The sequence below is a fragment of the Eschrichtius robustus genome, chromosome 1 (assembly GCF_028021215.1).
Source record: "Eschrichtius robustus isolate mEscRob2 chromosome 1, mEscRob2.pri, whole genome shotgun sequence".
NCBI classification, from domain to species: Eukaryota; Metazoa; Chordata; class Mammalia; order Artiodactyla; family Eschrichtiidae; genus Eschrichtius; species Eschrichtius robustus.
In genome coordinates this window covers 144,324,898-144,347,694 of record NC_090824.1, presented here as the reverse complement: position 1 = coordinate 144,347,694, position 22,797 = coordinate 144,324,898, and the positions used below count along the sequence as shown (strand labels likewise).

The 22,797-nt window shown below is 54.2% G+C and overlaps 8 non-coding genes across 8 annotated transcripts; all 8 read right to left on the bottom strand.

Annotated features, from left to right (window-relative positions):
* Nucleotides 1-2,423: 2,423 nt before the first annotated feature.
* Nucleotides 2,424-2,516, bottom strand: LOC137749665 (small nucleolar RNA SNORD116). The gene has a single exon (XR_011070247.1). It is a non-coding gene; the product is annotated as a small nucleolar RNA SNORD116 (small nucleolar RNA).
* A 2,686-nt stretch (nt 2,517-5,202) lies between these two features.
* On the bottom strand, nt 5,203-5,295 carry LOC137753851 (small nucleolar RNA SNORD116). The gene has a single exon (XR_011071603.1). It is a non-coding gene; the product is annotated as a small nucleolar RNA SNORD116 (small nucleolar RNA).
* Nucleotides 5,296-7,958: 2,663 nt separating this feature from the next.
* On the bottom strand, nt 7,959-8,051 carry LOC137749658 (small nucleolar RNA SNORD116). Its single transcript, XR_011070244.1, has one exon. It is a non-coding gene; the product is annotated as a small nucleolar RNA SNORD116 (small nucleolar RNA).
* Nucleotides 8,052-10,737: 2,686 nt separating this feature from the next.
* LOC137753847 (small nucleolar RNA SNORD116) lies at nt 10,738-10,830 on the bottom strand. Its single transcript, XR_011071601.1, has one exon. It is a non-coding gene; the product is annotated as a small nucleolar RNA SNORD116 (small nucleolar RNA).
* A 2,663-nt stretch (nt 10,831-13,493) lies between these two features.
* LOC137749653 (small nucleolar RNA SNORD116) lies at nt 13,494-13,586 on the bottom strand. Its single transcript, XR_011070243.1, has one exon. It is a non-coding gene; the product is annotated as a small nucleolar RNA SNORD116 (small nucleolar RNA).
* Nucleotides 13,587-16,278: 2,692 nt separating this feature from the next.
* On the bottom strand, nt 16,279-16,371 carry LOC137753602 (small nucleolar RNA SNORD116). Its single transcript, XR_011071519.1, has one exon. It is a non-coding gene; the product is annotated as a small nucleolar RNA SNORD116 (small nucleolar RNA).
* Nucleotides 16,372-19,032: 2,661 nt separating this feature from the next.
* Nucleotides 19,033-19,125, bottom strand: LOC137749646 (small nucleolar RNA SNORD116). The gene has a single exon (XR_011070241.1). It is a non-coding gene; the product is annotated as a small nucleolar RNA SNORD116 (small nucleolar RNA).
* Nucleotides 19,126-21,752: 2,627 nt separating this feature from the next.
* On the bottom strand, nt 21,753-21,845 carry LOC137753797 (small nucleolar RNA SNORD116). Its single transcript, XR_011071584.1, has one exon. It is a non-coding gene; the product is annotated as a small nucleolar RNA SNORD116 (small nucleolar RNA).
* Nucleotides 21,846-22,797: the final 952 nt, after the last annotated feature.

The following is a 22,797-nucleotide window of genomic DNA, read 5'->3' as shown; positions in this document are numbered from 1 at the left end:
CAACGTGCACCCGCCCCACTTTTTCCAGTTCTCCTTAGCACATCCAGTCATCAGACAATGCGAAGGTCTTCTTCTCTGCCAACAGCCAGCCTTACGCTGCAACTGCACCTGAGAAGTGGACAGAAATCACGCAGGTTTCTAAATTGCACCAGGGTCCTCAGAGAACATGATTTTTGTGAACACTTAACCTGGGTGTGAGCCTGGAATCAGCTTCCCAAGTACCACTATCCCTTACCGAAAACTGATTGTGTATCTCACAGCACGACTGAAGGAACTTATGCACGTACGTTGCTCGGTGTGTGAGACGCTGTATGTGTGTAATCACACGTGTGGGCGTGTGTGACTGTGACTCTGCACAAGGATGCGTTTGTGGATTCCTGTGTGTGCCGCTATATACGCGTCTTGGTCTCTGGGTGTCCCTGTGGCCCTCTGCAAACTCCTCTAACAGTAAACGTCATAGTATATACACAGCACCCTGGTTGGAACCCCAACTGAAAGGAGAAAGACCCCTGTCAGCTTCATGAGGCGGCATTCGAAATTTGACCCCCAGGCTTTCGAAATAGGCCACAGACTCCCACTCTCCCACAACCACGCTTTCTGACCAAAGCACAAAGTCTGGCCAAGACCTCCCTCCCGGCCGTGGGGGTCACACCTATGTGGACCTGGAGATCCTGCCACCTACCACCACATCTGATGTGCCCTTGGGGTCACTCCCAGTGCTCCCGGAAGCAAGGTAAACTCCCATGGGCGGGCTGACAACGACCTGCAGTTGCCGACAGGCACGATGCAGCCTGGCATTTCTCAAGGCGTTAATGGACTTCGGTCCAAGTGCCTCGTCTCGCCAACTAGACCAAATCACTTTCCATGACCCCGTGGGAATGCCCTCAAAGGGAAGTGTTGGGCTTCAGCAACCATGACACAGGTTGGAACCCCACAGCGGAAATTAGGCCACCTTCCCGGCCACGTATAGGCAAGCTTCCAACTGTTAGGGTTTGCGGCCCTGACCACTGAGGTAACGTTCAAACGCTACACAGCCTCGTCCTAAGTGCCCTCCTCCTGCCTGCAGGCAGGCTCGACTCTACTTGAAACCACAGACATCATACGAACACGGAGACACTGAATAGCAGGGAAGACACACCGCAAGCCTGTCTGCTTGGATGATGCCCACCCCACCCCATGCATCCTGGCAATTCTCCACTGCCACAGCGACACAACCGAGGACTCACAGTGATCAAAGACACTGTCCCCGAGGACCACAGACAGACTTTCAACGGACAACCTTTGCCACACGAGGGGACCTGGAACCTTGAAAGGGCACAGTGGCTGTCCACGACAGTGCGCCTGCTGTCGCAACAGTGCCCCCACCTCTGTCCCCCCAATGGACTGCTCCAGATAAACCTCTGGCTGTTCGCAAGCCGAGTCATGCCCCCCCGGGAGAAGCACTTTCGCTCTGCACATTCCCAAACAAGGGAACAAGGCGGCCAAAGGGGATGTTCGCATAACTAAACATCCTCCAAGGAGGCCAGCACAGACGCGTCACCATGTCAGTCTTCTTTACGTCTCGCAAGACACCCTTTGGGTGCCTTTCCTCTGGCAATGGGATTCCAAATCTACACAGTTACCTACCTCACCTCATCCACCTGAACTGCCGAAGCCATCCCCTCCATAGGCAGCTGATGCCAGCCAATCACGAACCTGACACATCCTTGGGAAGCTGAGGCCAGCACCTGCAACCCAATTATGATAGCCTATACCACGACATCACAAAGGACATGTCCACATCTTCCCTTACCTTCCTGTGCGGGCCATCAGTGATCCATGCAGGTTTAAATTCAGCACTCGTTCCTGTCCGCACTCCACGATGACCCACTTTGCATCAACACTGTGCCGGGAGTTAAAGTAGAGAAGCAAACAAGGGCAGCAGCGAGGCCTAAACCTTCAGCCACTTTCCTCAGATGCCCAACCGAGCTCACCCCTGCCCATTGCTCCAGCCTCACTAGGCACTCGAGAACCTCACCGTGAAAAACGCAAGAACAGGGAGGTCCACAGACCTGTCCTGAGATTCAAGGCACCAACCAGGGACGCTTGCTCATTTTGGCTTCCAGAATCAACCCCCAAAATGGCATGCACGAAGCGTGACCTTGGCCAAAACTCACCTCCCAACTGCAAGCTAACTGGGCCTAAAACAGCACACACTCCGACTCTTAAGACCAGCAGGAGAGCCTGGCCCCTCGCATTCCCTCAACAGCCATTCAGCAGGGACCCGGGATTCACAGATAACACAGCTTATGTTCAGACACGGTCAACCCTCAGACAGGAACCCCTCCAATACTGGAGTCCTTGGTGGTGTTTGCATGCATGTCGGCGGGAGAGGCTGGCCCTCATTCCGAACTGTCCTCTCCCCCTGAGAGAGGAAACGTGCTGAACCTCAGTTTCGATGAGGAGACGGTAGAGTGTTCTCACTCATTTGGTTCAGATTTTCCAAGAAATGCATGCAAGGGTGTCATCATCGATCCAAGCACATGCTGGGACGCTGCAGAACATAACCGGGGTGTGCGCGGGGCTCTGTACAGGAGCCATGAGCCTGGGCTACCTCAAAAGCCTGGAGAATCCACAGCCCTCAGGTCACTCAGCAAGAGGAACAATCAATCCACTCTTGAAGCCATTGGGCCCGTCTGAGGAAAACCTAATACCTAATGGCACATTTGGGGTGCTTGAATACCTACCATCCTGAGTTATCCACCACCATGCTCGGGGACATGGGCCCGCCTCACTTTTTCCAGTTCTTCTTAGCACGTCCAGTCATCAGAGAACAAGAAGGTCTTCTTGTTTGTGCCGACGGCCAGACTTTCCCAGCAACAGCACCTGAGAAGTGGACAGAAATCACCGAGGCTTCATAAGTGGACCGGTGTCCTCAGAGGACATGATCCATAGAAACATTTACCTGGCCTTGAGCTGTGAAACTGCTTCCCAAGGACCTCTATTCCTTACTGAGAATTGACTGCCTGTCTGATAGTACGACTGCAGGAAGTTAGGCACATATGTTGGCCGGTGTGTGAGAGGCTGTATGTGTGTGTTCACGCGTGTGGGCATGTGTGACTGTGACTGCGCATTCGGACGTGCTTGTGGGTTTCTCTGTGTGCCGCTGAATACGCGTCTTGGTCTCTGTGTGTCCCTATGGCCCTGTGAAGAGGAGTCCAACAATAAAAGAAATAGTTTATACACAGCACCCTAGATAGACCCCCAACTGAAAGGAGAAAGACCCCTGTCAGCTTCAAGAGGCCGCAGGCACACTTTGACCCCCAGGGGTTGTTGAAATAGTCCATGGACTCCCGCTCTCCCACAGCCACGCCTTCTGACAAAAACACACAGCCTCGACGAGACCTGCCTCCGGGCCTTGGCTGTGACATCTACGTGCACCTCGAGACTCTGTCAGCTACCAGTATATCTGATGGGCATTTGGGGTCACTCGCAGCACTTCCAGAAGCAAGGGAACTCCCATGGTCGGGCCGACTCCGACCGGCAGCTGTCTACTGCCAAGATGCAGCCTGAAACCACTCAAGGGGCTAACGAACGTGGGCCCACGTGCCACTTCTCGCTAACTAGGCCTAATCACTTTCCATTGACCCGTGGGAATGCCCACCACAGGAAGTGATGGGCTTCAGCCACCATGACCCATTTGAATCCACACGGCGGAGACTACTCCACTTGCCCAGCCACGTCTCAGGCAGCTCCCATCTTGAATGTTCACGGCCCTGACCCCTAAGGAAACTCTCAAACCCTTGAAAGCCTCGTCCTACGTGCCCTCCTCCAGCCCACAGGGCGACACGACCCTACTGGAAACCACAAACATCTTCAGAACACGGGGACACTGAACACCAGGGAAGACAGACCGCAAGCCTGTCTCCTTCGTTGATGCTGACCCCACCCCATGCATCCTGGAAATTCTCCACTGCAACAGTGACAGTACCGAGTAACTCACAGTGATCAAAGGCATGTTCCCGAGGACCACAGACAGACTTTCCACGGAAGACCTGTGCCATGCGAGGGGACTTGGAAGCCTGAAAGGGAACAGTGGCATGCCACGGCAGCACAGCAGGAATGGCAATGGGGCCCCCATCTCTGCCCCACCAATGGACTGTTCCAGATAAACCTCTGGCTGTTCGAAAGGCCTGCGTGCTACACTGGCCGGTCGCATCATTCCCCCACGGGAGAAACACTTTCGCATTACACATTGCCAAACAAGGGAACAAAGCGGCCAAAGGGGATTTTCGCATAACTCAACTACCTCCAAGGAGGCCGGCACAGACGCCTCACCATGTCGATCTTCTCTACTTCCCGCAAGACACCCTTTGGGTGTCATTCCTCGGGCAACGGGATCGCAACTCTACACAAGTTACGTACCTCAACTCACCCTCTTGAACTGCCAAAGCCATCTGCTCCATAGGCAGCTTATGCCAGCCCATCACGAACAAGACACATACTTGGGAAGCCGAGGCCAGCGCCTGCAACCCAATGATGACAGCCCATCCCACAACATCACACAGGACCCTTCCTCATGATACCTTACCTTTCTCTCCAGGCCAGCAGCCACCACCCAGGCTGAAATGCTTCACTCGATCCATACCCCACTCCACAAACATCCACTTAGCGCCAACAGTGTGCCAGCAACTTCAGCAGCGGAGCTCACAGGGGCCGCACCGAGGCCTAAATCATCAGCCCCCTTCCGCCATCGCCCAACTCCTACCCACGCCCTCCCACTGCTCAAGCCACACCGGGCAGTCAAGAACCTCACTGCACGAAACACAACAACAGAGAGGGCCACAGGCCTGGCCTGAGGCTCCAGGCTCCAACCAGGGAAGCTTGCTCATTTTGGCTTCCATAATCAACCTCGGAATCGGATGCACAAAGCGTGATCCTGTCCCAAAATCAACTCTCCAAGCTGCAAGCTTACTGGGTCTATACCAGAACACACTCCGACCCTGAAGACTAGCAGGAAAGCCTGCCCTCTTGCATTCCCTCAACGGCCTTTTAGCAGGGACCGGGGATTCATAGATGACCCATCTAATGGGCAGACATGGTCGACCCTCAGACAGGAGCCCCTCCAATAATGGAGCCTTTAGGGGTGTTTGCATGCCTGTCAGCAGGGTACGTTGGCCCTCACTCCTAAACTTCCCGTACTCCCGAGAGAGGAAACGTGCTGGACCTCAGTTTCGATGAGGAGACGGTAGAGCATTCTCACTCATTTTGTTCAGATTTTCCAAGGAATGCATACAAGGGTGTCATCATCGATCCAAGCACATGCTGGGACGCTGGAGAACACAAAAGGGAAGGCCATGGGTCTCTGCAGAGGAGTCATGACCTGGAAGTACTCCAACTGCCTGGGGAATCCACAGTCCTCAGGCCACTCAGCAGGACCAACAATCAATCCACTCTTGCAACCATTGGGCCCATCTGTGGAAATCCTAATATCCAATGGCACATCTTAGTATGGGTGAATGCCTCCCGTCCTGAGATATGCACAGCCATGCTCGGCAACGTGCACCCGCCCCACTTTTTCCAGTTCTCCTTAGCACATCCAGTCATCAGACAATGCGAAGGTCTTCTTCTCTGCCAACAGCCAGCCTTACGCTGCAACTGCACCTGAGAAGTGGACAGAAATCACGCAGGTTTCTAAATTGCACCAGGGTCCTCAGAGAACATGATTTTTGTGAACACTTAACCTGGGTGTGAGCCTGGAATCAGCTTCCCAAGTACCACTATCCCTTACCGAAAACTGATTGTGTATCTCACAGCACGACTGAAGGAACTTATGCACGTACGTTGCTCGGTGTGTGAGACGCTGTATGTGTGTAATCACACGTGTGGGCGTGTGTGACTGTGACTCTGCACAAGGATGCGTTTGTGGATTCCTGTGTGTGCCGCTATATACGCGTCTTGGTCTCTGGGTGTCCCTGTGGCCCTCTGCAAACTCCTCTAACAGTAAACGTCATAGTATATACACAGCACCCTGGTTGGAACCCCAACTGAAAGGAGAAAGACCCCTGTCAGCTTCATGAGGCGGCATTCGAACTTTGACCCCCAGGCTTTCGAAATAGGCCACAGACTCCCACTCTCCCACAACCACGCTTTCTGACCAAAGCACAAAGTCTGGCCAAGACCTCCCTCCCGGCCGTGGGGGTCACACCTATGTGGACCTGGAGATCCTGCCACCTACCACCACATCTGATGTGCCCTTGGGGTCACTCCCAGTGCTCCCGGAAGCAAGGTAAACTCCCATGGGCGGGCTGACAACGACCTGCAGTTGCCGACAGGCACGATGCAGCCTGGCATTTCTCAAGGCGTTAATGGACTTCGGTCCAAGTGCCTCGTCTCGCCAACTAGACCAAATCACTTTCCATGACCCCGTGGGAATGCCCTCAATGGGAAGTGTTGGGCTTCAGCAACCATGACACAGGTTGGAACCCCACAGCGGAAATTAGGCCACCTTCCCGGCCACGTATAGGCAAGCTTCCAACTGTTAGGGTTTGCGGCCCTGACCACTGAGGTAACGTTCAAACGCTACACAGCCTCGTCCTAAGTGCCCTCCTCCTGCCTGCAGGCAGGCTCGACTCTACTTGAAACCACAGACATCATACGAACACGGAGACACTGAATAGCAGGGAAGACACACCGCAAGCCTGTCTGCTTGGATGATGCCCACCCCACCCCATGCATCCTGGCAATTCTCCACTGCCACAGCGACACAACCGAGGACTCACAGTGATCAAAGACACTGTCCCCGAGGACCACAGACAGACTTTCAACGGACAACCTTTGCCACACGAGGGGACCTGGAACCTTGAAAGGGCACAGTGGCTGTCCACGACAGTGCGCCTGCTGTCGCAACAGTGCCCCCACCTCTGTCCCCCCAATGGACTGCTCCAGATAAACCTCTGGCTGTTCGCAAGCCGAGTCATGCCCCCCCGGGAGAAGCACTTTCGCTCTGCACATTCCCAAACAAGGGAACAAGGCGGCCAAAGGGGATGTTCGCATAACTAAACATCCTCCAAGGAGGCCAGCACAGACGCGTCACCATGTCAGTCTTCTTTACGTCTCGCAAGACACCCTTTGGGTGCCTTTCCTCTGGCAATGGGATTCCAAATCTACACAGTTACCTACCTCACCTCATCCACCTGAACTGCCGAAGCCATCCCCTCCATAGGCAGCTGATGCCAGCCAATCACGAACCTGACACATCCTTGGGAAGCTGAGGCCAGCACCTGCAACCCAATTATGATAGCCTATACCACGACATCACAAAGGACATGTCCACATCTTCCCTTACCTTCCTGTGCGGGCCATCAGTGATCCATGCAGGTTTAAATTCAGCACTCGTTCCTGTCCGCACTCCACGATGACCCACTTTGCATCAACACTGTGCCGGGAGTTAAAGTAGAGAAGCAAACAAGGGCAGCAGCGAGGCCTAAACCTTCAGCCACTTTCCTCAGATGCCCAACCGAGCTCACCCCTGCCCATTGCTCCAGCCTCACTAGGCACTCGAGAACCTCACCGTGAAAAACGCAAGAACAGGGAGGTCCACAGACCTGTCCTGAGATTCAAGGCACCAACCAGGGACGCTTGCTCATTTTGGCTTCCAGAATCAACCCCCAAAATGGCATGCACGAAGCGTGACCTTGGCCAAAACTCACCTCCCAACTGCAAGCTAACTGGGCCTAAAACAGCACACACTCCGACTCTTAAGACCAGCAGGAGAGCCTGGCCCCTCGCATTCCCTCAACAGCCATTCAGCAGGGACCCGGGATTCACAGATAACACAGCTTATGTTCAGACACGGTCAACCCTCAGACAGGAACCCCTCCAATACTGGAGTCCTTGGTGGTGTTTGCATGCATGTCGGCGGGAGAGGCTGGCCCTCATTCCGAACTGTCCTCTCCCCCTGAGAGAGGAAACGTGCTGAACCTCAGTTTCGATGAGGAGACGGTAGAGTGTTCTCACTCATTTGGTTCAGATTTTCCAAGAAATGCATGCAAGGGTGTCATCATCGATCCAAGCACATGCTGGGACGCTGCAGAACATAACCGGGGTGTGCGCGGGGCTCTGTACAGGAGCCATGAGCCTGGGCTACCTCAAAAGCCTGGAGAATCCACAGCCCTCAGGTCACTCAGCAAGAGGAACAATCAATCCACTCTTGAAGCCATTGGGCCCGTCTGAGGAAAACCTAATACCTAATGGCACATTTGGGGTGCTTGAATACCTACCATCCTGAGTTATCCACCACCATGCTCGGGGACATGGGCCCGCCTCACTTTTTCCAGTTCTTCTTAGCACGTCCAGTCATCAGAGAACAAGAAGGTCTTCTTGTTTGTGCCGACGGCCAGACTTTCCCAGCAACAGCACCTGAGAAGTGGACAGAAATCACCGAGGCTTCATAAGTGGACCGGTGTCCTCAGAGGACATGATCCATAGAAACATTTACCTGGCCTTGAGCTGTGAAACTGCTTCCCAAGGACCTCTATTCCTTACTGAGAATTGACTGCCTGTCTGATAGTACGACTGCAGGAAGTTAGGCACATATGTTGGCCGGTGTGTGAGAGGCTGTATGTGTGTGTTCATGCGTGTGGGCATGTGTGACTGTGACTGCGCATTCGGACGTGCTTGTGGGTTTCTCTGTGTGCCGCTGAATACGCGTCTTGGTCTCTGTGTGTCCCTATGGCCCTGTGAAGAGGAGTCCAACAATAAAAGAAATAGTTTATACACAGCACCCTAGATAGACCCCCAACTGAAAGGAGAAAGACCCCTGTCAGCTTCAAGAGGCCGCAGGCACACTTTGACCCCCAGGGGTTGTTGAAATAGTCCATGGACTCCCGCTCTCCCACAGCCACGCCTTCTGACAAAAACACACAGCCTCGACGAGACCTGCCTCCGGGCCTTGGCTGTGACATCTACGTGCACCTCGAGACTCTGTCAGCTACCAGTATATCTGATGGGCATTTGGGGTCACTCGCAGCACTTCCAGAAGCAAGGGAACTCCCATGGTCGGGCCGACTCCGACCGGCAGCTGTCTACTGCCAAGATGCAGCCTGAAACCACTCAAGGGGCTAACGAACGTGGGCCCACGTGCCACTTCTCGCTAACTAGGCCTAATCACTTTCCATTGACCCGTGGGAATGCCCACCACAGGAAGTGATGGGCTTCAGCCACCATGACCCATTTGAATCCACACGGCGGAGACTACTCCACTTGCCCAGCCACGTCTCAGGCAGCTCCCATCTTGAATGTTCACGGCCCTGACCCCTAAGGAAACTCTCAAACCCTTGAAAGCCTCGTCCTACGTGCCCTCCTCCAGCCCACAGGGCGACACGACCCTACTGGAAACCACAAACATCTTCAGAACACGGGGACACTGAACACCAGGGAAGACAGACCGCAAGCCTGTCTCCTTCGTTGATGCTGACCCCACCCCATGCATCCTGGAAATTCTCCACTGCAACAGTGACAGTACCGAGTAACTCACAGTGATCAAAGGCATGTTCCCGAGGACCACAGACAGACTTTCCACGGAAGACCTGTGCCATGCGAGGGGACTTGGAAGCCTGAAAGGGAACAGTGGCATGCCACGGCAGCACAGCAGGAATGGCAATGGGGCCCCCATCTCTGCCCCACCAATGGACTGTTCCAGATAAACCTCTGGCTGTTCGAAAGGCCTGCGTGCTACACTGGCCGGTCGCATCATTCCCCCACGGGAGAAACACTTTCGCATTACACATTGCCAAACAAGGGAACAAAGCGGCCAAAGGGGATTTTCGCATAACTCAACTACCTCCAAGGAGGCCGGCACAGACGCCTCACCATGTCGATCTTCTCTACTTCCCGCAAGACACCCTTTGGGTGTCATTCCTCGGGCAACGGGATCGCAACTCTACACAAGTTACGTACCTCAACTCACCCTCTTGAACTGCCAAAGCCATCTGCTCCATAGGCAGCTTATGCCAGCCCATCACGAACAAGACACATACTTGGGAAGCCGAGGCCAGCGCCTGCAACCCAATGATGACAGCCCATCCCACAACATCACACAGGACCCTTCCTCATGATACCTTACCTTTCTCTCCAGGCCAGCAGCCACCACCCAGGCTGAAATGCTTCACTCGATCCATACCCCACTCCACAAACATCCACTTAGCGCCAACAGTGTGCCAGCAACTTCAGCAGCGGAGCTCACAGGGGCCGCACCGAGGCCTAAATCATCAGCCCCCTTCCGCCATCGCCCAACTCCTACCCACGCCCTCCCACTGCTCAAGCCACACCGGGCAGTCAAGAACCTCACTGCACGAAACACAACAACAGAGAGGGCCACAGGCCTGGCCTGAGGCTCCAGGCTCCAACCAGGGAAGCTTGCTCATTTTGGCTTCCATAATCAACCTCGGAATCGGATGCACAAAGCGTGATCCTGTCCCAAAATCAACTCTCCAAGCTGCAAGCTTACTGGGTCTATACCAGAACACACTCCGACCCTGAAGACTAGCAGGAAAGCCTGCCCTCTTGCATTCCCTCAACGGCCTTTTAGCAGGGACCGGGGATTCATAGATGACCCATCTAATGGGCAGACATGGTCGACCCTCAGACAGGAGCCCCTCCAATAATGGAGCCTTTAGGGGTGTTTGCATGCCTGTCAGCAGGGTACGTTGGCCCTCACTCCTAAACTTCCCGTACTCCCGAGAGAGGAAACGTGCTGGACCTCAGTTTCGATGAGGAGACGGTAGAGCATTCTCACTCATTTTGTTCAGATTTTCCAAGGAATGCATACAAGGGTGTCATCATCGATCCAAGCACATGCTGGGACGCTGGAGAACACAAAAGGGAAGGCCATGGGTCTCTGCAGAGGAGTCATGACCTGGAAGTACTCCAACTGCCTGGGGAATCCACAGTCCTCAGGCCACTCAGCAGGACCAACAATCAATCCACTCTTGCAACCATTGGGCCCATCTGTGGAAATCCTAATATCCAATGGCACATCTTAGTATGGGTGAATGCCTCCCGTCCTGAGATATGCACAGCCATGCTCGGCAACGTGCACCCGCCCCACTTTTTCCAGTTCTCCTTAGCACATCCAGTCATCAGACAATGCGAAGGTCTTCTTCTCTGCCAACAGCCAGCCTTACGCTGCAACTGCACCTGAGAAGTGGACAGAAATCACGCAGGTTTCTAAATTGCACCAGGGTCCTCAGAGAACATGATTTTTGTGAACACTTAACCTGGGTGTGAGCCTGGAATCAGCTTCCCAAGTACCACTATCCCTTACCGAAAACTGATTGTGTATCTCACAGCACGACTGAAGGAACTTATGCACGTACGTTGCTCGGTGTGTGAGACGCTGTATGTGTGTAATCACACGTGTGGGCGTGTGTGACTGTGACTCTGCACAAGGATGCGTTTGTGGATTCCTGTGTGTGCCGCTATATACGCGTCTTGGTCTCTGGGTGTCCCTGTGGCCCTCTGCAAACTCCTCTAACAGTAAACGTCATAGTATATACACAGCACCCTGGTTGGAACCCCAACTGAAAGGAGAAAGACCCCTGTCAGCTTCATGAGGCGGCATTCGAACTTTGACCCCCAGGCTTTCGAAATAGGCCACAGACTCCCACTCTCCCACAACCACGCTTTCTGACCAAAGCACAAAGTCTGGCCAAGACCTCCCTCCCGGCCGTGGGGGTCACACCTATGTGGACCTGGAGATCCTGCCACCTACCACCACATCTGATGTGCCCTTGGGGTCACTCCCAGTGCTCCCGGAAGCAAGGTAAACTCCCATGGGCGGGCTGACAACGACCTGCAGTTGCCGACAGGCACGATGCAGCCTGGCATTTCTCAAGGCGTTAATGGACTTCGGTCCAAGTGCCTCGTCTCGCCAACTAGACCAAATCACTTTCCATGACCCCGTGGGAATGCCCTCAATGGGAAGTGTTGGGCTTCAGCAACCATGACACAGGTTGGAACCCCACAGCGGAAATTAGGCCACCTTCCCGGCCACGTATAGGCAAGCTTCCAACTGTTAGGGTTTGCGGCCCTGACCACTGAGGTAACGTTCAAACGCTACACAGCCTCGTCCTAAGTGCCCTCCTCCTGCCTGCAGGCAGGCTCGACTCTACTTGAAACCACAGACATCATACGAACACGGAGACACTGAATAGCAGGGAAGACACACCGCAAGCCTGTCTGCTTGGATGATGCCCACCCCACCCCATGCATCCTGGCAATTCTCCACTGCCACAGCGACACAACCGAGGACTCACAGTGATCAAAGACACTGTCCCCGAGGACCACAGACAGACTTTCAACGGACAACCTTTGCCACACGAGGGGACCTGGAACCTTGAAAGGGCACAGTGGCTGTCCACGACAGTGCGCCTGCTGTCGCAACAGTGCCCCCACCTCTGTCCCCCCAATGGACTGCTCCAGATAAACCTCTGGCTGTTCGCAAGCCGAGTCATGCCCCCCCGGGAGAAGCACTTTCGCTCTGCACATTCCCAAACAAGGGAACAAGGCGGCCAAAGGGGATGTTCGCATAACTAAACATCCTCCAAGGAGGCCAGCACAGACGCGTCACCATGTCAGTCTTCTTTACGTCTCGCAAGACACCCTTTGGGTGCCTTTCCTCTGGCAATGGGATTCCAAATCTACACAGTTACCTACCTCACCTCATCCACCTGAACTGCCGAAGCCATCCCCTCCATAGGCAGCTGATGCCAGCCAATCACGAACCTGACACATCCTTGGGAAGCTGAGGCCAGCACCTGCAACCCAATTATGATAGCCTATACCACGACATCACAAAGGACATGTCCACATCTTCCCTTACCTTCCTGTGCGGGCCATCAGTGATCCATGCAGGTTTAAATTCAGCACTCGTTCCTGTCCGCACTCCACGATGACCCACTTTGCATCAACACTGTGCCGGGAGTTAAAGTAGAGAAGCAAACAAGGGCAGCAGCGAGGCCTAAACCTTCAGCCACTTTCCTCAGATGCCCAACCGAGCTCACCCCTGCCCATTGCTCCAGCCTCACTAGGCACTCGAGAACCTCACCGTGAAAAACGCAAGAACAGGGAGGTCCACAGACCTGTCCTGAGATTCAAGGCACCAACCAGGGACGCTTGCTCATTTTGGCTTCCAGAATCAACCCCCAAAATGGCATGCACGAAGCGTGACCTTGGCCAAAACTCACCTCCCAACTGCAAGCTAACTGGGCCTAAAACAGCACACACTCCGACTCTTAAGACCAGCAGGAGAGCCTGGCCCCTCGCATTCCCTCAACAGCCATTCAGCAGGGACCCGGGATTCACAGATAACACAGCTTATGTTCAGACACGGTCAACCCTCAGACAGGAACCCCTCCAATACTGGAGTCCTTGGTGGTGTTTGCATGCATGTCGGCGGGAGAGGCTGGCCCTCATTCCGAACTGTCCTCTCCCCCTGAGAGAGGAAACGTGCTGAACCTCAGTTTCGATGAGGAGACGGTAGAGTGTTCTCACTCATTTGGTTCAGATTTTCCAAGAAATGCATGCAAGGGTGTCATCATCGATCCAAGCACATGCTGGGACGCTGCAGAACATAACCGGGGTGTGCGCGGGGCTCTGTACAGGAGCCATGAGCCTGGGCTACCTCAAAAGCCTGGAGAATCCACAGCCCTCAGGTCACTCAGCAAGAGGAACAATCAATCCACTCTTGCAGCCATTGGGCCCGTCTGAGGAAAACCTAATACCTACTGGCACATTTGGGGTGCTTGAATACCTACCATCCTGAGTTATCCACGACCATGTTCGGGGACATGGGCCCGCCTCACTTTTTCCAGTTCTTCTTAGCAGCACGTCCAGTCATCAGAGCACACGAAGTACTTCTTCTTTGTGCCGACGGCCAGCCTTTCCCAGCACCTGCACCTGAGAAGTGGACAGAAATCACCGAGGCTTCATAAGTGGACCGGTGTCCTCAGAGGACATGATCCATACAAACATTTACCTGGCCTTGAGCTCTGAAACTGCTTCCCAAGGACCTCTATCCCTTACCGAGAATTGACTGCCTGTCTGATAGTACGACTGTAGGAAGTTAGGCACATACGTTGGCCGGTGTGTGAGAGGCTGTATGTGTGTGTTCACGCGTTTGGGCATGTGTGACTGTGACTGCGCATGCGGACGAGCTCGTGGGTTTCTCTGTGTGCCGCTGAATACGCGTCTAGGTCTCTGTGTGTCCCTATGGCCCTGTGAAGAGGAGTCCAACAATAAAAGAAATAGTTTATACACAGCACCCTGGTTAGACCCCCAACTGAAAGGAGAAAGACCCCTGTCAGCTTCAAGAGGCCGCAGGCACACTTTGACCCCCAGGGGCTGTTGAAATAGTCCATGGACTCCCGCTCTCCCACAGCCACGTCTTCTGACAAAAACACACAGCCTCGACGAGACCTGCCTCCGGGCCTTGGCTGTGACATCTACGTGCACCTCGAGACTCTGTCAGCTACCAGTATATCTGATGGGCATTTGGGGTCACTCGCAGCACTTCCAGAAGCAAGGGAATTCCCATGGTCGGGCCGACACCGACCGGCAGCTGTCTACTGACAAGATGCAGCCTGAAACCACTCAAGGGGCTAACGAACGTGGGCCCAAGTGCCACTTCTTGCCAACTAGGCCTAATCACTTTCCATTGACCCGTGGGAATGCCCACTACAGGAAGTGGTGGGCCTCAGCCACCATGACCCATGTCGGATCCCCACGGCGGAGACTAATCCACACACCCAGCCACGACTCAGGCAGCTCCCATCTTGAATGTTCACGGCCCTGACGCCTAAGGAAACTCTCATAGCCTTGAAAGCCTCGTCCTACGTGCCCTCCTTCAGCCCAAAGGGCGACACGACCCTACTGGAAACCACAAACGTCTTCAGAATACGGGAACACTGAACACCAGGGAAGACAGACCACAAGCCTGTCTCCTTCGTTGATGCTGATCCCACCCCATGCATCCTGGAAATTCTCCACTGCCACAGTGACACTACCGAGTAACTCACAGTGATCAAAGGCATGGTCCCCGAGGACCACAGACAGACTTGCAACGGAAGACCTCTGCCATGCGAGGGGACTTGGAAGCCTGAAAGGGAAGAGTGGCAGGCCACGGCAGCACAACAGGTATGGCAATGGGGCCCCCATCTCAGCCCCACCAATGGACTGCTCCAGATAAACCTCTGGCTGTTCAAAAGGCCTGCGTGCTACACTGGCCGGTCGCGTCATTCCCCCACGGGAGAAACACTTTCGCTTTACACATTGCCAAACAAGGGAACAAAGCGGCCAAAGGGGATGTTCGCATAACTCAACTACCTCCAAGGAGGCCGGCACAGACACCTCAGCATGTCGATCTTCCCTACTTCCCGCAAGACACCCTTTGGGTGTCATTCCTCGGGCAACGGGATTGCAACTCTACACATGTTACCTACCTCAACTCACCCACTTGAACTGCCAAAGCCATCCGCTCCATAGGCAGCTTATGCCAGCCCATCACGAACAAGACACATTCTTGGGAAGCCGAGGCCAGCGCCTGCAACCCAATGATGACAGCCCATCCTACAACATCACACAGGACCTTTCCTCATGATACCTTACCTTTCTCTCCAGGCCAGCAGCCACCACCCAGACTGAAATGCTTCACTCGACCCACACCCCACTCCACGAACATCCACTTAGCGCCAACAGTGTGCCGGCAACTTCAGCAGAGGACCTGACAGGGGCAGCACTGAGGCCTAAACCTTCAGCCCCCTTCCGCCATCGCCCAACTCCCGCCCACGCCCGCCCACTGCTCCAGCCACACCGGGCAGTCAAGAACCTCACTGCGTGAAACACAACAACAGAGAGGGCCACAGTCCTGGCCTGAGGCTCCAGGCTCCAACCACGGAAGCTTGCTCATTTTGGCTTCCATAATCAACCTCGGAAGCGGCATGCACAAAGCGTGATCCTGTCCAAAAATCACCTCTCCAAGCTGCAATCTTACTGGGTCTATACCAGAACACACTCCGACCCTGAAGACTAGCAGGAAAGCCTGCCCTCTTGCATTCCCTCAACGGCCTTTTAGCAGGGACCGGGGATTCATAGATGACCCAGCTTATGGGCAGACATGGTCGACCCTCAGACAGGAGCCCCTCCAATGCTGGAGCCCTTAGTGGTGTTTGCATGCCTGTCAGCAGGGGACGTTGGCCCTCACTCCTAACTGTCCCGTACTCCCGAGAGAGGAAACGTGCTGGACCTCAGTTTCGATGAGGAGACGGTAGAGCGTTCTCACTCATTTTGTTCAGATTTTCCAAGGAATGCATATAAGGGTGTCATCATCGATCCAAACACATGCTGGGACGCTGCAGAACACAAAAGGGAAGGCCGTGGGTCTCTGCAGAGGAGCCATGACCTGGCAGTACTCCAACTGCCTGGGGAATCCACAGTCCTCAGGCCACTCAGCAGGACCAACAATCAATCCACTCTTGCAACCATTGGGTCCATCTGTGGAAATCCTAATATCCAATGGCACATCTTAGTATGGGTGAATGCCTACCGTCCTTAGATATCCACAGCCATGCTCGGCAACATGCACCAGCCCCTCTTTTTCCAGTTCTCCTTAGCACATCCAGACATCAGACAACGCGAAGGTCTTCTTCTCTGCCAACAGCCAGCCTTACGCTGCAACTGCACCTGAGAAGTGGACAGAAATCACGCAGGTTTCTAAACTGCACCAGGGTCCTCAGAGAACATGATTTTTGTGAACACATAATCTGGGCGTGAGCCTGGAACCTCCTTCCCAAGTACCACTATCCCTTACCGAAAACTGATTGTGTCTCACAGCACGACTGAAGGAAGTTACGCACGTACGTTGCTCGGTGTGTGAGACACTGTATTTGTGTATTCACACGTGTGGGCGTGTGTGACTGTGACTCTGCACGAGGATGCGTTTGTGGATTTCTGTGTGTGCCGCTAAATACGCGTCTTGGTCTCTGGGTGTCCCTGTGGCCCTCTGCAGACACCTCTAACAGTAAACGTCATAGTTTATACACAGCACCCTGGTTGGACCCCCAACTGAAAGGAGAAAGACCCCTGTCAGCTTCATGAGGCCGCATGCGAACTTTGACCCCAAGGCTGTCGAAATAGGCCACAGACTCCCGCTCTCCCACAGCCACGCCTTCTGACCAAAGCACAAAGACTGGACGAGACCTCCCTCCCGGCCGTGGGTGTCACACCTATGTGGACCTGGAGATCCTGCCACCTACCAGCACATCTGATGTGCCCTTGGGGTCACTCCCAGTGCTCCCGGAAGCAAGGTAACCTCCCATGGGCGGGCTGACACCGACCTGCAGTTGCCGACAGGCACGATGCAGCCTGGCACTTCTCAAGGCGTTAATGGACTTCGGCCCAAGTGCCTCATCTCGCCAACTAGATCAAATCACTTTCCATGACCCCGTGGGAAGCCCTCAATGGGAAGTGTTGGGCTTCAGCAACCATGACACAGGTTGGAACCCCACAGCGGAAATTAGGCCACCTTCCCAGCCACGAATAGGCAAGCTTCCAACTGGTAGGGTTCGCGGCCCTGACCACTGAGGAAACACTCAAACGCTACACAGCTTCGTCCAAAGTGCCCTCCTCCTGCCTGCAGGGCGACTCGACTCTACTTGAAGCCACAGACAACATGTGAACACGGAGACACTGAACAGCAGGGAAGACACACCGCAAGCCTGTCTGCTTTGATGATGCCCACCCCACCACATTCATCCTGCCAATTCTCCACTGCCACAGCGACACAACCAAGGAACTCACAGTGATCAAAGGCACTGTCCCCGAGGACCACAGACAGACTTTCAACGGACAACCTTTGCCACACGAGGGGACCTGGAACCTTGAAAGGGCACAGTGGCTGTCCACGACAGTGCGCCTGCTGTCGCAACAGTGCCCCCACCTCTGTCCCCCCAACGGACTGCTCCAGATAAAACTCTGGCTGTTCGCAAGCCGAGTCATGCCCCCCCGGGAGAAGCACTTTCGCTTTGCACATTCCCAAACAAGGGAACAAAGCGGCCAAAGGGGATGTTCGCATAACTAAACATCCTCCAAGGAGGCCAGCACAGAGGCTTCACCATGTCAATCTTCTTTACTTCTCGCAAGACACACTTTGAGTGTCTTTCCTCTGGCAATGGGATTCCAAATCTACACAGTTACCTACCTCACCTCATCCACCTGAAATGCCAAAGCCATCCCCTCTATAGGCAGCTGATGCCAGCCAATCACGAACATGACACATCCTTGGGAAGCCGAGGCCATCACCTGCAGCCCAATTATGATAGCCTAATCCACGACATCACAAAGGACATGTCCACATCTTCCCTTACCTTCCTGTGCGGGCCATCAGTGATCCACACATGTTTAAATTCAGCACTTGTTCCTGTCCCCACTCCACGATGACCCACTTGGCATCAACACTCTGCCGGGAGTTAAAGTAGAGAAGCAAACAAGGGCAGCAGCGAGGCCTAATCCTTCAGCCGCTTTCCTCCGATGCCCAACCGAGCTCACCCCTGCCCATTGCTCCAGCCTCACTAGGCACTCGAGAACCTCACCGTGAAAAACGCAAGAACAGGGAGGTCCACAGACCTGTCCTGAGATTCAAGGCACCAACCAGGGAGGCTTGCTCATTTTTGCTTCCAGAATCAACCCCCAAAATGGCTTGCACGAAGCATGATCCTGGCCAAAACTCACCTCCCAACTGCAAGTTAACTGGGCCTAAAACAGCACACACTCCGACTCTTAAGACCAGCAGGAGAGCCTGCCCCCTCGCATTCCCTCAACAGCCATTCAGCAGGGACCCGGGATTCACAGATAACATAGCTTATGTGCAGACACGGTCAACCCTCAGACAGGATCCCCTCCAATACTGGAGTCCTTGGTGGTGTTTGCATGCATGTCGGCGGGAGAGGCTGGCCCTCATTCCTAATTGTCCTCTCCCCCTGAGAGAGGAAACGTGCTGAACCTCAGTTTCGATGAGGAGACGGTAGAGTGTTCTCACTCATTTGGTTCAGATTTTCCAAGAAATGCATGCAAGGGTGTCATCATCGATCCAAGCACATGCTGGGACGCTGCAGAACACAACGGGGTGTGCGCGGGGCTCTGTACAGGAGCCATGAGCCTGGCCTACCTCAAAAGCCTGGAGAATCCACAGCCATCAGGCCACTCAGCAAGAGGAACAATCAATCCACTCTTGAAGCCATTGGGCCCGTCTGAGGAAAACCTAATACCTAATGGCACATTTGGTGTGCTTGAATACCTACCATCCTGAGTTATCCACGACCATGCTCGGGGACATGGGCCCGCCTCACTTTTTTCAGTTCTTCTTAGCACGTCCAGTCATCAGAGCACACGAAGGTCTTCTTGTTTGTGCCGACGGCCAGCCTTTCCCAGCAACTGCCCCTGAGAAGTTGACAGAAATCACCGAGGCTTCATAAGTGGACCGGTGTCCTCAGAGGACATGATCCATACAAACATTTACCTGGCCTTGAGCTCTGAAACTGCTTCCCAAGGACCTCTATCCCTTACCGAGAATTGACTGCCTGTCTGATAGTACGACTGCAAGAAGTTAGGCACATACGTTGCCCAGTGTGTGAGAGGCTGTATATGTGTGCTCACGCGTGTGGGCATGTGTGACTGTGACTGCGCATGCGGACGTGCTTCTGGGTTTCTCTGTGTGCCGCTGAATACGCGTCTTGGTCTCTGTGTGTCCCTATGGCCCTGTGAAGAGGAGTCCAAAAATAAAAGAAATAGTTTATACAGAGCACCCTGGTTTGACCCCCAGGGTCTGTTGAAAGAGTCCATGGACTCCCGCTCTCCCACAGCCACGCCTTCTGACAAAAACACACAGTCTGGACGAGACCTGCCTCTGGGCCTTGGCTGTGACATCTACGTGCACCTCGAGACTCTGTCAGCTACCAGTATATCTGATGGGGATTTGGGGTCACTCACAGCACTTCCGGAAGCAAGGGAACTCCCATGGTCAGGCCGACACCGACCGGCAGCTGTCTACTGCCAAGATGCAGCCTGAAACCACTCAAGGGGCTAACGAACGTGGGCCCACGTGCCACTTCTCGCCAACTAGGCCTAATCACTTTCCATTGACCCATGGGAATGCCCACCACTGGAAGTGGCGGGACTCAGCCACCATGACCCATGTGGGATCCCCATGGCGGAGACTACTCCACATGCCCAGCCACGTCTCAGGCAGCTCCCATCTTGAATGTTCAAGGCCCTGACCCCTAAGGAAACTCTCAAACCCTTGAAAGCCTCGTCCTACGTGCCCTCCTCTAGCCCACAGGGCGAAACGACCCTACTGGAAACCACAAATATCTTCAGAACACGGGAACACTGAACACCAGGGAAGACAGACCACAAGCCTGTCTCCTTCGTTGATGCTGATCCCACCCCATGCATCCTGGAAATTCTCCACTGCCACAGTGACACTACCGAGTAACTCAGTGATCAAAGGCATGGTCCCCGAGGACCACAGACAGACTTGCAACGGAAGACCTCTGCCATGCGAGGGGACTTGGAAGCCTGAAAGGGAAAAGTGGCTGGCCACGGCAGCACAGCAGGTATGGCAATGGGGCCCCCATCTCTGCCCCACCAATGGACTGCTCCAGATAAAACTCTGGCTGTTCGAAAGGCCTGCGTGCTACACTGGCCGGTCGCGTCATTCCCCCACGGGAGAGACAGTTTCGCTTTACACATTGCCAAAAAAGGGAACAAAGCGGCCAAAGGGGATGTTCGCATAACTCAACTACCTGCAAGGAGGCCGGCACAGACGCCTCACCATGTCGATCTTCCCTACTTCCCGCAAGACACCCTTTGGGTGTCATTCCTCGGGCAACGGGATCGCAACTCTACACAAGTTACCTACCTCAACTCACCCACTTGAACTGCCAAAGCCATCTGCTCCATAGGCAGCTTATGCCAGCCCATCACGAACAAGACACATTCTTGGGAAGCCGAGACCAGCGACTGCAACCCAATGATGACAGCCCATCCCACGATATCACACAGGACCTTTCCTCATGATACCTTACCATTCCCTCCAGGCCAGCAGCCACCACCCAGGCTGAAATGCTTCACTCGAACCTCACCCCACTCCACAAACATCCACTTAGCGCCAACAGTGTGCCGGCAACTTCAGCAGAGGAGCTGACAGGGGCAGCCCTGAGTTCTAAACCATCAGCCCCCTTCCGCCATCGCCCAACTCCAGCCCACGCCCACCCACTGCTCCAGCCACACCAGGCAATCAAGAACCTCACTGCACGAAACACAACAACAGAGAGGGCCACAGGCCTGCCCTGAGGCTCCAGGCTCCCTCCAGGGAAGCTTGCTCATTTTGGCTTCCATAATCAACCTCGGAAGTGGCATGCACAAAGCGTGATCCTGTCCAAAAATTAACTCTCCAAGCTGCAAGCTTACTGGGTCTATACCAGAAAACACTCCGACCCTGAAGACTAGCAGGAAAGCCTGCCCTCTTGCATTCCCTCAACGGCCTTTTAGAAGGGACCGGGGATTCCTAGATGACCCAACTAATGGGCAGACATGGTCGACCCTCAGACAGGAGCCCCTCCAATGCTGGAGCCCTTAGTGGTGTTTGCATGCCTGTCAGCAGGGGACGGTGGCCCTCACTCCTAACTGTCCCGTACTCCCGAGATAGGAAACGTGCTGGACCTCAGTTTCGATGAGGAGACGGTAGAGCGTTCTCACTCATTTTGTTCAGATTTTCCAAGGAATGCATACAAGGGTGTCATCATCGATCCAAGCACATGCTGGGACGCTGCAGAACACAAAACGGAAGGCCGTGGGTCACTGCAGAGGAGCCATGACCTGGAAGTACTCCAAGTGCCTTGGGAATCCACAGTCCTCAGGCCACTCAGCAGGACAAACAATCAATCCACTCTTGCAACCATTGGACCCATCTGTGGAAATCCTAATATCCAATGGCTCATCTTAGTATGGGTGAATGCCTACCGTCCTGAGATATCCACAGCCATGCTCGGCAACATGCCCCCCCCCCAATTTTTCCAGTTCTCCTTTGCACATCCAGTCATCACACAATGCGAAGGTCTTCTTCTCTGCCAACAGCCAGCCTTACGCTGCAACTGCACCTGAGAAGTGGACAGAAATCACGCAGGTTTCTAAATTGCACCAGGGTCCTCAGAGAACATGATTTTTGTGAACACTTACCCTGGACGTGAGCCTGGAACCTGCTTCCCAAGTACCACTATCCCTTACCGAAAACTGATTGTGTGTCTCACAGCACGACTGAAGGAAGTTACGCACGTACGTTGCTCGGTGTGTTAGACGCTTTATGTGTGTATTCACACGTGTGGGCGTGTGTGACTGTGACTGTGCACGAGGATGAGTTTGTGGATTCCTGTGTGTGCCGCTAAATACGCGTCTTGGTCTCTGGGTGTGCCTGTGGCCCTCTGCAGACGCCTCTAACAGTAAACGTCATAGTTTATACACAGCACCCTGGTTGGACCCCCAACTGAAAGGAGAAAGACCCCTGTCAGCTTCATGAGGCCGCATGCGAACTTTGACCCCAAGGCTGTCGAAATAGGCCACAGACTCCCGCTCTCCCACAGCCACGCCTTCTGACCAAAGCACAAAGACTAGACTAGACCTCCCTCAAGGACGTGGTTGTCACACCTATGTGGACCTGGAGATCCTGCCACCTCCCACCACATCTGATGTGCCCTTGGGGTCACT